An 11778-nucleotide genomic window follows, 5' to 3' on the forward strand; every position below is an offset into this window, starting at 1 on the left:
CGGACTCCACGCATCGCCTGCCCCGCTGCCGCGTGTACCGACGTCTCTCGTTCGCCGCGCCCGTCCAACGCCCCCGACGCGTCTCTCCCTCCCCATAAAGTGCACTCGCTCCTGACCCGCGCTGGCCTCACAGAAACCACCCCGACCCCGCCTCTCCTCTTAGAAACCGCCCCGACCCCGCCTCTCCTATTAGAAACCGCCCCCACCCCACGCTGTCCGATTGATCTCCGGCGGCGCAACTCTCTCCGGCGCGATGCCTCGTGGGCGCGGATGTTTCGGCCGGTGTTGGTTCGGTTGGGGAGGCGGAAGTGGAGGCGCAGGGAGCAGTCGTCGGGCGGGAGGCGGCGGCAGCGGTGGTGGACGCGTCGGCAGCAATGGTGGACGCGGCGCCGCGCTAGGCGGTCTGTGGCCCTCTAGCCTCACCAGGCCGCAGACCGTGGATATCTACCGGCACGGCATCCCCGTGCCGCCGTCGTGTCGCCTAGCACACGGCTGGCACGTGACGAGCACCGGCTATGCCACGCCTGGGCCGGCACAACCCGGTCCATGGAACCCCGAAGGTCGCCTGAACTTTTGGCAAGGCCGCGACTTCGACACCGTGGTCAGCTTCTACAAGTCTCGGGGCATCCGCGCGGACGCTCCAAACGCGCCCCTCGCGCCCCCCGCCGTCCCGGTCGTGCAGGCCTGTGCCGGTCGGCGCGCTCGAGCAGGTGCCCCAGCTAATCCCGCCGCCGCGCCCGCTGCTCCATCAGGCGCCCCTGAGTTTCAGATCCCGCCGGAATTGGCGGCGATGCAAGAGGAGGGCGACCCGTTGGAGTCGCCGGGTTTGATCCTCGCGATCCGGAACTCCACGTCGGAGACCGGTTGGATGCCGCCGGCGGATATTGTTGACGCGAGGGACCCGACAGATGAGCCGGGATACTGGCAGGCGATTAGGGACTCGACCGATACACTAGCGCAGGAGTCGGCTACCGCGGAGGAATTTTTCGGATACTTGGGCAGTTCCGATGACTCAGACGGCGGCGAAGACGGCGGTGAAGACGGCGGCCAGACCGTAGTGGTTGATCTTTTGAGTAGCGAGGAGGAGTAGTTAGATTTGTTTTAGTGTTAATCTTTTTTCATGTAAAATTTCGTTCGAATGTAAAATATCCTAAATATGAACGAAATTATGTTGCTTCAATGAGTAATGGAATGGTTGTATAATAAATAGGTCTTCGAATAGTAGACGCCCGGTGATAAGTTGAGCCCTCACGGAACCAATAAAAAGCCCCACACCACTGACATGTAAGATCCGGACTGCCATAATATGAACGGCCCCTCTGAACAGCTGCATGAACAGCAATAGATTTACTAAACCAATAATATGAAGCACCAGACGCAGCAGTAGCCTCTTCTGCAGTGGGAACAAAATTTTCTGCAAATACAAAAATTTCAGCACTGGGAACAAAATTATCTAAAAATACAAAACCTGCTACAACCAAAATCAAAATAAAAAAAAAACACAGTCCAAACAACCCCGACATATCGAAAGCACGCACCACCGACGACAGCGCACACATATGCATATGCCATGCACGCAAACGCACGCATACACCACGGGGTGCACCTAACAACACCAAGCGCACGTGCATGCGCCATGCACGCAAAGGCGAGAGTACGCCACAGGGTGCACCTAACACGAACACTGCACTGCACGCAACCTCAGCAGGAAAAGATGAAGTAAACGCATGAAAATGTTTTTGTTATTAATGGGATATTTTTGATTTTGTAAAAATATGAAGTAAACACATGAAAGTAAAAAGATGAAGTAAACACATGAAAGTAAAAAGATGAAGTAAACACATGAAATACCGGCAAAAAATTTAAGTTACTTAAAAAAATGCCTGAGGGAGTCCTGGTTTAGGGGGTGTCCGGATAGCCGGACTACCATCATCAGCCGAACTATCATCGGCCGGACTATCATCATCGACCGGACTCCAAGACTATGAAGATACAAGATTGAAGACTTCGTCCCGTGTCCGGATGGGACTTTCCTTGGCGTGGAAGGCAAGCTTGGCGATACGGATATGTAGATCTCCTACCATTGTAACCGACTCTATGTAACCCTAGCCCTTTCCTGTGTCTATATAAACCGGATGGCTCTAGTCCGTAGGACACAACAACCCTTACAATCATACCATAGGCTAGCTTCTAGGGTTTAGCCTCCTTGATCTCGTGGTAGATCCACTCTTGTAAACATCAACAATATCAATATCAATCAAGCAGGATGTAGGGTTTTACCTCCATCAAGAGGGCCCGAACCTGGGTAAAACATCGTGTCCCTTGTCTCCTGTTACCATCCGCCTAGACGCACAGTTCGGGACCCCCTACCCGAGATCCGCCGGTTTTGACACCGACATTGGTGCTTTCATTGAGAGTTCCTCTGTGTCGTCACCGATAGGCTCGATGGCTTCTTCGATCATCATCAACGACGCATTCCTGGATGAGACTTTTCTCCCCGGACAGGTCTTCGTATTCGGCGGCTTCGCACTGCGGGCCGACTCACTTGGCCATCTGGAGCAGATCAAAAGCTACGCCCCTGGCCGTCAGGTCAGGTTTGGAAGCCTAAACTTTACGACCGATATCCGCGGGGACTTGATCTTCGATGGATCTGAGCCGCAGCCGAGCGCGCCGCGCTGTCACGATGGGCACGACCTAACTTTGCCGCCGGACAGCACCTTGGAGGCCGCACACAAATCCGCTCCGACCCATAGTCCGGAGCCGATCGCTCAGATCGAGGACGGATGGCTGGACACCGCCTCGGGAGCTGCAACTTCTACGGTGATGGAGCCGAACACTTACCTTGTCCCGCATAAAGCTCATGACTCCGAGGTGCCGGACTCTCTGCCGGACTCCGAACCTCCTGCGCCCCTGCCAGTCGAATCCGATTGGGCGCCGATCATGGAATTCACCGCTGCGGACATCTTTCAGCACTCACCCTTTGGTGATGTCTTAAATTCGCTGAAGCATCTCTCGCTATCCGGAGAGTCCTGGCCGAACTACGGCCAGGATGGTTGGGACGCGGACGACGAAGAAATTCAGAGCCCACCCACCACCCACTTCGTAGCCACCGTCGACGATCTAACCGACGTACTCGACTACGACTCCGAAGACATCGACGGTATGGACGACGATGCCGGAGACTATCAAGAACCAGTGCCTACAGGACACTGGAAGACCACCTCATCATACGACATATATATGGTGGACACCCCAAAAGATGGGGACGGCGAAGAAGCAACGGAGGCCGATTCCTTAAAGAAACAGCCCAAGCGCCGGCATCAGCGGCGCCGCTCTAAATCCTGCCACAGCAAGAATATAGATTCCGGCACAGGAGATAATAACACCCCAGAAAGTGCCGAAGACAACCCCCTCCAGCACGATCCAGCGCAGGAGGAGGCAGAAGCAAGCCCTCATGAGAGGGCGGCAGACGAAGAGGTCGAGGATGATAATTACTTACCTCCCTCCGGAGACGAGGCAAGCCTCGACGACGACGAATTCGTCGTGCCTGAGGATCCCGTCGAACAAGAGCGTTTCAGACGCAGGCTAATGGCCACGGCACAAAGCCTAAAGAAAAAGCAGCAACAGCTTCAAGCTGATCAAGACCTACTGGCTGACAGATGGACCGAGGTCCTCGCGGCCGAAGAGTATGAACTCGAACGCCCCTCCAAAAATTACCCACAATGCAAGTTGCTCCCCCAACTAGAGGAGGAAGCATACAAACCTGCATCACCAGCGCACAATACGGCAGACCGACCACCTCGTGGTCGCGACAGAGAGGCATGCAAGCCCTCCACCAAAACCGTACCCCGGCATCGCTCAAATAGCATGAAGCCACGGGGGAACGCGCCGGACTTGCGCGATATATTGGAGGACAAGGCAAGACAATCCAGATCTATCTATGGATCATGTGGGCTCCCCAAGACCCACGACGAATACCGTCGCACTGGATACAACTACTCCGGTCGGGCCGAACACAGCAGACAACGCTCTCTCGAGCTATGTCGCGATATTGCTCAATACAGAGGCGCCGCACACCCACTATGCTTCACTGACGAAGTAATGGATCATCAAATCCCTAAATGGTTTAAACCCGTTAATATCGAATCCTACGATGGCACAACAGACCCCGCGGTTTGGATTGAGGATTATCTCCTCCATATACATATGGCCCGCGGCGACGATCTTCACGCCATCAAATATCTCCCGCTCAAGCTTAAAGGACTAGCTCGGCATTGGCTTAACAGCCTGCCCGCAGAGTCAATTGGATGCTGGGAAGACCTGGAAGCCGCATTCCTCGACAACTTCCAGGGCACGTATGTGCGACCACCGGACGCAGACGACCTAAGCCACATAATCCAGCAGCTAGACGAATCGGCCAGGCAATTCTGGACACGGTTCTTAACAAAGAAAAATCAAATCGATGACTGTCCGGATGCAGAGGCCCTCGCGGCCTTCAAACATAACATCCGCGACGAGTGGCTGGCCCGGCACCTAGGACAGGAAAAGCCGAAATCCATGGCAGCCCTCACATCACTCATGACCCACTTCTGTGCGGGAGAGGATAGCTGGCTAGCTCGCAGCAACAACCTCAGCAAAAATGCTGGCAGTCCGGATACCAAGGACCGCAATGGCAGGTTGCGTCGAAACAAAAACAAACGCCGTATTAACGGCGACAGCAATGAGGATACGGCAGTCAACGCCGGATTCCGAGGCTCCAAGCCCGGTCAACGGAAGAAGCCATTCAAAAGAACCACTCCGGGCCCGTCCAATTTGGACCGAATACTCGACCGCTCCTGTCAAATACATGGAACCCCCGAAAAGCCAGCTAACCACACCAACAGAGATTGTTGGGTATTCAAGCAGGCAGGCAAATTAATCGCCGAATATAATGACAAGGGGCTACACAGCGATGACGAGGAAGAGACCCGGTCGCCGAACAACAGAGGACAAAAGGGATTCCCCCCTCAAGTTCGGATGGTAAACATGATATACGCAACGCATATACCCAAGAGAGAGCGGAAGCATGCACTAAGGGACGTATACGCGATGGAGCCAGTCGCCCCAAAATTCAACCCATGGTCCTCTTGCCCGATCACTTTCGATCGAAGAGACCATCCGACCAGTATCCTCCATGGCGGATTCGCCGCATTGGTTTTAGACCCAATCGTCGATGGATTTCACCTCACGAGAGTCCTGATGGACGGCGGCAGTAGCCTGAACCTGCTTTATCAGGATACAGTGCGCAAGATGGGCATAGACCCTTCAAGGATTAAACCTACAAAGACAACCTTCAAAGGCGTCATACCAGGTGTCGAGGCCAGTTGTACAGGCTCAGTCACACTGGAAGTGGTCTTCGGATCCCCGGATAATTTCCTAAGCGAGGAGTTAATCTTCGACATAGTCCCGTTCCGGAGTGGCTATCACGCTCTGCTCGGACGAATCGCATTCGCAAAATTCAACGCGGTGCCGCATTATGCATACCTTAAGCTCAAGATGCTAGGCCCTCGTGGAGTCATCACGGTCAATGGAAACACGGAACGCTCCCTCCGAACGGAGGAACATACAGCGGCTCTCGCGGCAGAAGTACAGAGCAGCCTTTTAAGGCAATTTTCGAGTCCGGCCGTCAAACGACCAGACACGGCCAAACGCGCCCGGAGCAACATCAACCAAGACCACCTGGCACGTTCCGAGCACGCGTAGCAATGCGGCCTCAACCCCAGCCCTCGCTCAATTGTAAGACAAACTCTCCGCGTACATAATTACGCCCTGGAGATACCATGGGCATAGGGGGAGAGGCACAACCACAACAGACCCAGAGTGTGGTTCGACCACACCAGGGGCTCCCAAGTGTGTCGCTCTTTTTTATCTTTTATTTCTCTCGTTTTTATACGGAACTCTGTCCGGCGGCGAACCTGCCGAACTCATGATGCAACAGTTAGGGAGGGACAAAGGCCGCGACGAACACTCAGGTGGTCTCCATTACGAGCATTAAATTTGTTAAATACACCATTCCGCGGCCTACCCCTGGAGGGAGACGCCTTTAATTCGTCCAATCCCTTGCTTTCCGCACTATTTGTATCATTCCTCACTCATAGCAGATATTCTCAAATAAAATGCAGCACTTTTTGCCCATAATTGCATTACCTTATATATATATGTTCATTTACGACATGTTGCATCCGTACATTTTGGTACGGCCAAATACACCAGGGGCTTATGTTCCCCGCATTATGGTGTGATAAAGTCCGAACACTTTCACAAGTGCGGCACCCCGAACTTATAGCATTATATGAATCGGCTCCAAATCATGTCTTGGGTCAATAGTTGGGTTTGCCCGGCTCCCATGTTTGGCACCTTACGTTCCGTTCTATCGGCTAAGGTAGCATTGGGAGAACCACTGCGATTGCGCCCCGGTTGAGCCGGGTTAATGCTTCAGTGGAGAAAGCTAAAACTGACTGTCATGATAAGGCGAGAGACTGGTCGCTGTTTGAGAGGTCCTTTCGGGTCCTTAAAGACCTACGCCGCTTCGAGCGAAGTTCCGGATAATGTCCGACGAAGGCGTGGATAGCGCCCCTAATTCGGTCTTCCGAATACTAGGGGCTTCGCCGAAATTTAAAATTATAGAATTCTATGGCTAAGTGAGAGTGTTCAAGCACTATAAGTCCGGTTGCCTTGTTCGTTGCGTTGAGCGCCTCCCTAGATGGACCAAAAAATGGGAACAAGAGTGCTCAAGTTTATCCCGAACACCCCAGCACTCGTGGCATGGGGGCTGAAGCCAACGACTTGCCATCTCTCAGATTTAATAAACGGCCGCACAGAAGGTAATATTTTAAATTAACAAGCGTTGCTTAGCGCATATGAACAAAGTTTTCAGCGCACAGGATAACACATTGTGAATTTACTCAATAATTACATCCCTGGGGCACTCATCCGCAATCTTGCGGGCACCCTTCAGGACAGTCTTATAGTACATTTCGGGCGTACGATATTCCTTGCCCGCTGGTGGCGCGTCAGTGATTAGCTTCTCCGCATCCAACTTGCCCCAATGCACCTTTGCGCGGGCAAGGGCCCGACGAGCACCTTCAATACAGGCGGAGCGCTTGATAACCTCCACCCAGGGGCACGCATCCACCAACCGTCGCACGAGGCCGAAGTAGCTCCCAGGCATGGCCTCTCCAGGCCACAGCCGGACTATGAGGCCCTTCATGGCCTGCTCGGCCGCCTTGTGGAGCTCGACCAGCTGCTTCAGCTGGTCGCTAGGGGGCACCGGATGGCCGGCCTCAGCATACTGAGACCAGAAGACCTTCTCCGTTGAGCTCCCCTCCTCGGCTCGATAGAATGCGGCGGCATCAGACACACTGCGAGGCAGATCTGCAAATGCCCCTGGAGAGCTCCGAATTCGGGTAAGTAACACGTAATTTACATTCACATGCTTGCTTTGCATGAAAAATGCCTTACCCGCCGCTATCTTCCTCACCAACTCAATCTCCTGAAGGGACTTATGGGCATCGGCCTTGGCAGTCTTGGCACTTTTGAGAGCCGAGGCAAGCTCGGACTCTCGAGTCTTTGAGTCACGCTCCAAACTCTCATGCTTTTCCATGAGAGCCTGGAGCTCTTGCTGAACCACCGCCACCCGTGCCTCCTGCTTCTCTCGCTCTGCCCGTTCCGCGGACGCATTGTGTTCGGCCGCAGACACGGCCTCCTTCAGGGTCGCCACCTCGTTCGTGGCCCCTGCAGTACCCATGTTATCCTTGTTATTTTTTGTTGCAACCTAAATCCTTTTCTGTAAGGTACAAGTTCAAAGTGGTGTTACTCACCTTCTTTGTCCTGGAGCTGCTTCTTGGCGCGGCCGAGCTCTTGCTCGGACCGCTCGAGCTCCTGCTTCAAAGCACCAACCTCCGCAGTCAGTGCGGCAGAGGTCAGCAGCGCAGCCTGCAACCCATATTGACATAATTTTTTAGCAACCCTGCGTATATCTTCTTTTTTTTAGATCCTCAGTCCGGCTTTTCTTTCCGAACACCGAACCGAGCATCAGGGGCTACTGTCTATGCGGTATTACATTGCATATTTTTATCTTCTTACCTCAAAGCCTGATAGAAGGCTACTGCAGGCTTCGGTCAGCCCGCTCTTGGCAAGCTGTACCTTCTGAATCACCGCACTCATAATAGTGCGGTGTTCTTCCTCGATGGAAGCGCTCTGCAGCGCCTCCAACAAATTGTCCGGCGCCTCCGGTTGGACGGAAGCCGCCGGGGTCACGGTCTTGCCCTTCGTGCAAAGGGGCCACCGGCCGGACTCCGGAACCACTGCGGGTTCTGATATGGAGTCCGGCGCAAAGTCCGGGAGGACGCCTTGTGGCGCCTCCGGAGCCTCCCCCTGATGGGTCCCTTCTTGGGATCCCACCTTGGCGTCCTCGGTGTCGCGAGGGGTGAAGGCGGTCGGGATGGAATCTACATCCGACGGAGCCAACGACCCGCTCGATGAAGCTAGGAGATCATCATTGGCCGGACTACAAGCAGCATGCGGCATCAGAATGACACTATGTGACGCAGAAAAAGAAATTATAAATCATTCAGGAATCCGGATACTTACGATCTCGCCGGAGGCCTGGCCCTTGAAGGCCATTCTTCCTCGCCAACGTTGATGTTGGCGGAGCTGTCCGGGGGAATAGTCCTTCCCCTCTTGGACCCTTCGGCCTCCCCTGTTGGGGGAGCCTTCCTCTTCCTCTCTCCCTCCTCTGGGAGAGAGTCCTCCTTCTCCTCCTCGTTTTTGGGGGAGGAGTCCGCCCCGGAGTCGTCGGACACCTGAAAGTGGGAACTCTTTCGAGCACCCGTGGCCTCCTTCTTGGCCTTCTTCTCCGGCACCACGTGCGGTGCCGGAACCAGCAGCCTCGCTAGACGGGTGTCTACCAGGTTTTCTGGCATAGGAGCCGGGCAGATAATCTGCTCCGCCTTCCTCATCCAGTCCTGTAAAAGGAAAAGGGGAAATTAAAACCCGCATAGAGTCAAACTATGAAAAGCAAGTGTCCCGTAAAGGGGTAGAATCACTTACCTCATCGGCTTGGCGCTGCGAGCGAAATCCACGATCTTCAGTCGCGGATGCGGGGGCTTCGGCGCCCTTAAACAGCACCCTCCAGGCGCCTTCGTACATCGTGTCGAAGAGCCCGCTCAGCGCCTGGTGCTGTTCCGGATTGAACTCCCACAGATTGAATGCCCGCTCTTGGCATGGGAGAATCCGGCGGACGAGCATGACTTGGACCACGTTAACCAGCCTGAGCTTCTTCATCAGCTTCTGGATACAGGCTTGGAGTCCCGTCACCTCCTCCGAACTACCCCACAGCAAGCCCTTCTCTTTCCAGGAGGTGAGCTGCGTGGGGATACCAGATCTGAACTCGGGGGGTCGCCGCCCACTTAGGGTCGCGCGGCTCGGTGATATAGAACCACCCCGATTGCCACCCCTTGACGGATTCCACGAAGGCCCCTTCGAGCCAAAGGACATTGGGCATCTTGCCCAACATGGCGCCTCCGCACTCCGCTTGAGTGCCCTTCACTACCTTCGGCTTGACATTGAAGATCTTGAGCCACAAGCCGAAGTGGGGCTGGATGCAGAGGAAGGCCTCGCACACGACGATAAACACCGAGATGTTGAGGATGAAGTTCGGCGCCAGATCATGGAAATCCAGGCCGTAGTAGAACATGAGCCCCCGGACAAAGGGGTGAAGTGGAAAACCCAGTCCGTGGAGGAAGTGGGAAAGAAAAACGACCCTCTCATGGGGCCTGGGGGTTGGGATGAGCTGCCCCTCGTCGGGCAGCCAGTGCGCGATGTCGCCGGACAGGTAGCCGGCGCTGCGCAGTCTTTCGATGTGCTCCTCCGTAACGGAGGACGTCATCCACTTGCCTCCCGCTCCGGACATAACTGGGGAAGGTTGAGACGAGATGTGCGGGCTTGGGCGCTGGAGCTGGAGTGCGCGGAGATGGATAAGCAAAGGAGGAAGAAGGCGTAGGTGAAAAGGTGAATCCTTGTCCCTTATATGGGCGGGCGAATTCTACGCGTCCCCCACCAGCCTGGTAAAACTCGCTTATCCCCCAAGGGTCACCATCAATGGCGCGGTTGGGTTACCCACGTCCGTATTGATGAGAATCCCAGATTAAGGGGGAACACGATCTCTGCTTCAACAAGACGTGCCAAGGAAACCGCTTCGCTAAATGCCCTGAGGTGGTAGAGTAAAAAATGACTCAAGTAATGGCTTGGTAGTGGCGTGACGTCATGCCGCGAAAAACGTCAGCAGATCGAACTTGTGTATATATTATTCTCTCTATGGTGGAATGTGGAATTTATTTTGCAGAGCCGGACACTATCCTGGTGTTCACAATCTTCTATCATTCGGAGGAGGAACCCGCCTTGCAATGCCAAGCAATATACGCGCCGGACTTATCGTCATTGAAGCCTGGTTCAGGGGCTACTGAGGGAGTCCTAGATTAGGGGGTGTCCGGATAGCCGGACTACCATCATCAACCGAACTATCATCGGTCGGACTATCATCATTGATCGGACTCCAAGACTATGAAGATACAAGATTGAAGACTTCGTGCCGTGTCCGGATGGGACTTTCCTTGGCGTGGAAGGCAAGCTTGGCGATACGGATATGTAGATCTCCTACCATTGTAACCGACTCTATGTAACCCTAGCCCTCTCTGGTGTCTATATAAACCGGATGGCTCTAGTCCGTAGGACACAACAACAACCCTTACAATCATACCATAGGCTAGCTTCTAGGGTTTAGCCTCCTTGATCTCGTGGTAGATCCACTCTTGTAAACATCCACAATATCAATATCAATCAAGCAGGGCATAGGGTTTTACCTCCATCAAGAGGGCCCGAACCTGGGTAAAACATCGTGTCCCTTGTCTCCTGTTACCATCCGCCTAGACGCACAGTTCGGGACCCCCTACCCGAGATCCGCCGATTTTGACACCGATAATGCCCAACCACCGATGCTGAGCCATAGTAGCTTACAGAACATACCCATATCAAGCCCGAAGGCGACTCGGGCGGCTGATTGAGCCCACTAAAGGGCCCAACATCGGGGTGCAATGGGGCAGTGGTGAGTAATAGCAGATGAGTTCGAAAGTGGGGGCGGAGGCAGCTATTTAAGCCGCTCCTGGTGCCCCTCCGCTTCCGAGGTGGGACTAAAATCGCGCTGCAACGCGTCCCTCTGTGCACGCGGCCGCCGCAGGGCTCATGAGGCCATTTTCTGCACTGTCACCGGCCGGCCCAGTTCAGCCCATAGAGACAGGGTGCCACTCGCCCCCTCCCACGGCCCACGACCGACGCCCCCCTCCCCTCGCCCGCGCGGGCGCCACTCGCGGTCTGGCAATTTTTTTTGTGTGTGGGCGCTGAATAGGTAGTACACGTTGCGGGAGACGTGTTGGACGCGTGCATGGGGGCGGGGAGATCGAGGAGGATGCGGACGTTGCGGGAGACGTGTTGGAGGCGTGCATGGGGGCGGGGAGATCGAGGAGGATGCGGTCGGGCGTCTCAGAGTCGCTGGGCGCGGGGAGCGAGGTTGATCCGGTCGGTGTGTGGTGGCGGGATCCGAGGGAGGCGCTGGTTGGGCAGCTGGGATTGGAGGGAGGCGCTGGTTGGCTGGCATGAGGTAGGTGCGATTCGGTGGGTGCGATCTTTTGTGCATGCGCGGGTTTGTCGCGACGTGTATGTGAAAAACATGCATGAGAGAAT

This window comes from Triticum dicoccoides, chromosome 7B (genome assembly GCF_002162155.2).
Source record: "Triticum dicoccoides isolate Atlit2015 ecotype Zavitan chromosome 7B, WEW_v2.0, whole genome shotgun sequence".
Lineage (NCBI taxonomy): Eukaryota > Viridiplantae > Streptophyta > Magnoliopsida > Poales > Poaceae > Triticum > Triticum dicoccoides.